General features: G+C 47.4%; 1 pseudogene across 1 annotated transcript; it reads right to left on the bottom strand.

Moving 5' to 3' along the window:
• Positions 1-729: 729 nt before the first annotated feature.
• LOC110325859 lies at positions 730-1,648 on the bottom strand (annotated as a pseudogene). The gene has a single exon (XR_002380761.1). The product of XR_002380761.1 is annotated as a deoxyhypusine hydroxylase pseudogene (transcript).
• Between the last annotated feature and the right edge of the window lie 5,462 nt (positions 1,649-7,110).

Below are 7,110 nucleotides of genomic sequence, written 5' to 3'. Positions count from 1 at the left end.
CTTTTTACTAACTCTACTTTGTCACACACTGGCACCTCTTTACTGTCTAGGATGACTGGGTGCTGCAAATTTGGACGTATGTCTCCTATACATTGCAAAGTAAGATGCACAGATATAAGCAACAATGGATAATCTTGCATTACTAAACTTGCATTGGCATTAGGCCCTTCATTCATTTTCTTTCTTCCTCCCTCCCAGACCCGTACAAGCAAGGCTGCATTGCTCAGAAGCAGTTTCTCTTTCTAGTTCCAAAAGACAGCACTTCACCATGAGTTTAAACAGAAGAATCTGCAACATGTATTATTTACTCTGTTTACTTTTAACATACTTTGTGCACTTCTTTTTGTGTGTGTGTGTGAAAAATAAATTATTTTATTCATGTAGCACGCTGGGGTTGGCTTGTACTTCCTGCTTGACCCAGATGTGAGGTGTACCCCACACACCCCTGCCCCCACAACTTTGCCAACCCTGCAAGCATCTGCACTGCCACCTCTGCTGGAGTGGAGGGCACGGGAGACACAGAACCACAGAGCAGATAGCACACAGCAAGGCAGGTGAGGCAAGTGGGACACAGGGCCCTCAGCTGCTCTGCTCCCTAATCTGAATGTGAGGCACAGCACAAGTGGCCGGGGTTGGGGCAGCAGCAGCAGCAGCAGCAGCAGCAGCAGCAGCAGCAGCAGCAGCAGCAGCAGCAGCAGCAGCAGCAGCAGCAGGTGGCCAGGTGCTAGGTCAGGGTGGCGGCCGCAGGCGCTCCAGCCCATCTGCATACTGGAAGTCCTGGCCGCTCTCGTACTCATACATGTCCAGGGCCACCTCGCAGCTCTCCCGCACCACCTGCTCAGGGTCCACGATGTGCTCTCGCAATGCAGTCAGGCAGGCAGGTCTGGCGATGGTGCCCAGGGCCTCTGCGCACTCGTGCTGCACCATGGGACTCTCAGTGGTCCGCACCAATGTGACTGCCAGCCCGGGCACGGCTGCCTCGTGCTGCAGCTGACCCAGCACATAGCCCACCTCATGGCGGAAGAGTGCGCTGCCACACTGCAGGCCTTCAGCCAGGGCCAAGGCAGCCTCCTTGCCACCCACATTGCGCAGGGCAAACATGGCACGGTACCGCTCAGAGTGGCCGTGCCTCATCCAGCAGGGCCTCCCGCAGTCGCCCCACATCCTGCTCTGCTGCAGGGGGCGCTGGGTCCACTGAGGGGTAGGGTCCTGCACATGTGGCCTCCCCCGGGTGCTGCTGCAGCCACTCTAGACGCCCAAGGGCAAGCTGGCACGTCTCAGCCACCTCAACCACTGGGTCTGTGGAATACTGCTTCAAGATGCCTAGAACTTCCGGGTTACCAATCGCCCCCAGGGCTTCCCCTGCCTCGTGACGCACCATGGGCTCCTGGCTCGTGTCCTTCAGCACATCCACCAGCACAGGGATGGCCTGTGCATCCCTCATCTGGCCCAGGCAGTAGGCGAGCTCTTGCTTCAGAAGAGCAGAGCTGTCCTCAAAACCCCGGCTGATCCAGGAGATAGCATCAGGGCCACCAAGTCCCCGAAGTGTAAACAGGGCACGGAAGCGGGCCTGCAAGGGCTGCTTGGGGTCCACCAAGGTCTTCCCTATGGCCTCTACCTCTTGCTCCGTTACCATGGCAACAGCCTCCCCAGCTGATCTGTGCGGCCAGGTTCTTGGCAGTAGAGACCTGCTCAAAGCGGAAGTCCCCCGAAGGGAGGCACTTCCGGCACTGCCCACGGTGCTTTTGGCTACAGAGACCCGTCAATAAGCTCCGCACATTCGGGACAGATGGAGAGGGTCGCTGCGACAGTGCAGAGAACAGGTCCGCTGAAACACCCAGCGCGACGTCCTCTGGACGCCACCGTCTTGATCACCATGTGACCAGGCTGGGCCACTTTGTACTTCTAAACACCTAGAAGGACTAGATGTTTCAGATGAGGACATGAATTTGTCCCCTATACACATAGTAGTGTTGAAACCACACACATGTAACTAGTTAGATGTCAAAGTGCCTTCTGGTGAGAACATTCTGGTCTCTGACCTTTCTTCCCCTTCAGCCCGTCTTGTGTCCCGTGACACAGGCACCCATCACTTGGATGATACACTTTCACAACTCTTCAGAAGACAACCCTGTATGAACTAACAGAGTATACAGAATGTGTGAGTTTGCTAACTGCTTTTGTCATTCATTGCCAACCTCTTTAATACCTAGAGACTAGATATCATAGGACTTGTTTGTCCAGTATGTACAATATATACAGCATAGAAAAGTTACATGAGATGCGCACAACACAAGGGGATGGGTAAGCTAGAAATGTCTAGCACACAGATGGAATCTTTCTGTAGTTCCTTCCCTCCCACCTCCTCGATCCACTGAATAAGCACAGCGGTATGCTGTTCTCAGAGGTGGGCTAACAATTCTACTTCTACACACAGCATTTCTCCAGTTTTAAAAAACTATATACACAAAATATTATTCTACTACTTGTACTTTTAAAAGTATCAAGCACTTTCAGCTATCTAAAAGACTATATGTTTCATGTAAGAACTTATCTGCTATTGACATGGCACTGGTAAACAAAACTATGCAAAGCAATGGCTATTATCTGAGGTATCTTCTAAATACAACCATTTGGGCTTCAACCCACTTTCTTCTCCCTTCAAACCAATAGACAAATATAGGCACGTGTAATGTTTAGAAACAGCTGAGCAAATCCTATCTCCAAGCCATTTACAGAACAAAATTTTCTATGAATTTTAACGGTGTACACTATGTGCTAAATTTACTACTTTGTCATACATTGGCAACCTCTTTAACATCTAGAGTCTAGATGTTGAAAATTTAGACATATTTGTCCATTATATACAGCATACACAAAACAAAACAAAATGCAAGAATATGAAAATGGCATCAGAAAAGGTCCCATATACACACATACTACATGGCTGTTGTCACTGCCTCCCAGCACCTCCTCCAACCACCCCCCACCAGCAAGTGAAGACAGTACCGCTCAGAGGGGCTCATTACCCCATTCCCAAAAGACAATGGCTCATGAGTGTTTGCAAAAAGATATTTACAAAGTGATATTTCACTACCTCTACATTTAACATACTTTGGGCACTTCTAAACATCTAGATAGACCAGATGTTTCAAGTAAGGACTGTTGTCCACTATGTACATAGCAGTCAGTAAACAGCACACATAACAAGAGTAATTGGCACACATAACAAGAGTAATTAAAACTTTAATACAAAATGTAAAAACAAACAAACAAAAACCCAACAGTGTATTGTTCTACTAACTCTACTTTGTCGTACACTGGCAACCTCTTTAACATCTATAGTGACTAGATGTTGTAAGTTAGGACCTCTTTGTCCTTTCCATACACTATGTACACAGAAAAGCCAAACAAAATGGGATAGAGGTTCCTTTCCACCCATGGACCAGAGTGGCTTAGAGCTCTGGATTCCTTCTGGGAACCAGGGCACANACACAATGCNGTCAACTATTCCTCTCCAAACAATAATTCAAATGAATCCTAACAAAAAGGTATTTACAGAAAGTTTTACTACTTATAAAATATGGCAGGCACTTCACCCTGGCATTTTCAAACACACTCAAATACACACACACACGCACACACGCAAACATGGTGTGTGTGGGGTAAGAAATGAGGACTAAAATGCATACACAATACAACATGATAAAAAAGAGAGAGACACTAAACAGGACGGATCTGGCTCCGGGCCTCTTCCTCCTCCTGCTGGGTCCTCTAAGGTACTGAACAAACAGGGACGAGTGTCAGTCGCTCCTGGGTCTTTCTAGAGGTGGACCTAAACAATTCCATTTCAAAGTCACTTGCAGAAGATGTGTCCTCGATCTTCTGATCTTCTTTCTATGGCGACTGCGTATCCACGTAATCTCGTACCTCTCCTTTACCCTGCGTCGGCAGTCTCTACAGTCAGACGTCCAGATTTAGCCAGAAGTCTAAAAAGGGTCGGGGGAAAGGTTGAGAGCATCCTTTTCATATTATATACACAGGCGACAGCGTTTCAGATGGGCTGCTGCGGTTGTTGTCGCGTCTCGGCTCCTCTCGGGTGGAGGGAAGACCCGCGCGGCCCAGCGATCGATCGTTCCTCACGATTCGGGGCCCACTCACCTTCGTGCAGGCCCATGGAGGCCTCTGTTCATCCAGGTCTGCCTCGGTCTCGGGCGGGCTCTCCTGTCTCCTCTCGACCCGGCCCGTCGATGGCGGAGCGTTCTTGCTCAGACCGGCGCCTCAGGCCGCAGAAGCCCCGAAGGCCCAGTCTCGGCCTTCAGGCGGCCGCCTTTCTTTCTGCCACACCACGCTCGCCGCCGCCACCTTCGAGGCGTCCTCGAAGGCCTGGCTGGGGCTCCTCCATGGGCCCAACCCTGGAGAGCAGGAAGAGCGGGGCACCAGGGGAGCCGTGGAGGCCGCCCCTATCCGGGCGCGTCGTTGGCAGGGCAAGGGCAGGTGGCTGCCTCGAGGGCGAGGGCTCCTGGCGTCCGCAGAGGAGGGACCGAAGCTGATCCCGGGGCTACCCCAGCTCACCCAGCGCGGGCCAAGGCCGTGAGGAGCCCGGGTAGAAGAAGGCACCACTGAGCTCGCTGCACTCTCTCTGTTCTTTTCTAACTATAAAGACTTTCTCATTTCTGAGGTCTCCTGAGCTGGGCTGCAGTCTCTTTGACATGTGTTACTTACTCTGTGACCCATACAGACATACATAGATATACAGATATATTTACTGTGTGCTATGATCAGAGGTGATAATACTAATTAAAATTGGAATAAATAACTTGTGTATACCTCAGCCAGCCTGCTATTATAGGTAGATTTTTACAATAATTTGATGTCATTGAAACTGCTACTGTTTAGGTATGGGTAACTGTTGCCTTCCTAGCAAGCCATTTTACGCTGTTACTAATGTTATAAGGAAACTATCTCATATGTTGTTACTACTGTTACAACCCTCTCATGTACTGTTACTAGGCATTTCTTCACCCAAATTCTGGTAAGCTTTGGTGTCCTTGGAAACCAGTCACAATAGAGGTCAGTTAATAATGCTTTGTATAGATAGCCACAATATGTTTGGACCTGAAACCTCCATGGAATTGACATCCTACTTGGCAGAAAGAGACATATACATGGGTAACTGACATTTCAGTTGGCAAGTTGGAACATGAATGCTAGGCAAGGTGAGTTGTCCCCCCTCACAGTTGAATAACCCAACCAATGGAAGCAGAATAAGTGTACAACAAAGATACTGTTTTTCAGAAAGTCTTCTGTTCCTAAATTCTGATTGGAATAACTTGGCACAGATGTTTGTGCATTTCAGGCTCAAAAGCTCTGTAGGATTATGGCTTGTGGTTGTAATCAGCTCCCAAGTCTGGTCTATGGCTCTGATCAATCAGTCCTGGGGCTAATGCTCAATAAACTATCCTTGTCTGACTGACTTTGGTGTTCATGTGGTTTGTGGGGTAACTCCTGGATCCCAACACTACACCTTGTGCATTTATTGTTATCCAATCAATTTTAACATCCTGGAAAGATTCAAACAAGTTCGTCCATGTTCCTGGCACTGGTTAGAGTGCTCAGCACAGACTCCTCTCAAACAAATGAGGAAATGGACACCAACTTCTCCACTAAAACTTCCAAACAAAAGCAAAATGAAACTGTTGCAGCAGCAGCAACAACAAAACTAAACCTTTCAAAGGTTAAATAAATTTCAAAACTTAAGTTAATCCATTTTCTTCTGGTTAGATTTATTTTATTTTTTGACAGACTTGTGGTGTACCCAGGGCCTTGCACTTGCTAGACAAGCACTCCCTCTAAACTACCTCTAGCACTAGCTCTCTCTGATTCTGACCTTTGCTTCAATCAGAGCTCTGTTAAGTCACCTTCAACTTGTACCTTCTCAGCCTCCAAGTGCTGGGATTATTGATCTGAGTCACCACATCTGGTTTGGTTAGAAGTTTTATGTTATTTTTATAGTAATCAAATTGTTGAGTTTTGTTTCTTGGAAGTCAAGGGTGGATCAAATGATGTATTATGAGTCAACACCCTGGAACCTGAGTGCTCTTTGGATGGTGGATTCTTAAGTTGATTTTTGTTGTTTTAAACTTTGAAGTACATTTTTACAACTGAATAGGCACCTGTGGGGATTGTTGGATGGTATTTGCCAAGCATTTTGTTTTTAGAGTTGAGTCTTTGTATTGGTAGAGAATTGGTGTTCGTGGTCCTTCAGGCCAGCCTTTAGTTTTGACTTTAGATTCTGTCATGTTAGAAACTCCAGCAAGGTTTACACTGCATGAAGCTTAGCAAGCTTTTAACAAACCACTCAGCACCAGAGACAGAGAAAAAATACTAGTATTTTTGAAAAATCTCTCAGCTATTCTCAAGGGAATAGAACCAAGCTGATCTTTACCATTTGAGGCATTTCCAGACACAAGAATGGTTTCCATTGTTTTACTTCAAACTCCAAAATACAGTGACTCAGGCGTTGACTCTGGAACTACCAACTTGGGGTTACGTGCTTGCTCCATCTCTAACTAGCTGTGCTCAGTCCTCATAATGCCAATTCAAGACACGAAAGTCAAGTCAGATAGACAGCTGGTGCATCAGTGATGGGGGCTCCAGATATGGTTGCCAACTTCATCTGCTATCTCTTCGCAGTTTTGAAGTGTAGCATCTTCAGAAGCAACAGACATTGTGAGGGTAAGGACTAGATTCTAGTCATACATAGGCTAGCTGACCTGGAATGAGAAACAGCTGAGTGGGATGGGGGATGCCCACTCGAAGCTGATTGCATTGTCTGTCTGTTTCTGAACCCTTAGGAGTCATTCTGGGAGAGGGAATATTAAATGCTCAGCTCTGCGTATGTATTAAGGTCAATTGCAGGTATTTGGGAGAGAGGAAGTGGGGTATCTATGTATAGGACAGTGTTGTCTTTTAAGAGAGTGGCTCATCCAGGACACCTTTACACACTGTACCTCTGAAAATACCCACAGAAGCTGCTGCAGGGAAGATGGTATGTCCTGAGATTGGGGTGTGCTGCACCGTAGGTACAGAGTTCTGTCTATTACACTG

This window comes from Mus pahari, chromosome 8 (genome assembly GCF_900095145.1).
Source record: "Mus pahari chromosome 8, PAHARI_EIJ_v1.1, whole genome shotgun sequence".
In the NCBI taxonomy this organism is placed as follows: domain Eukaryota; kingdom Metazoa; phylum Chordata; class Mammalia; order Rodentia; family Muridae; genus Mus; species Mus pahari.
This window is presented reverse-complemented; position numbering and strand designations above follow the sequence as displayed.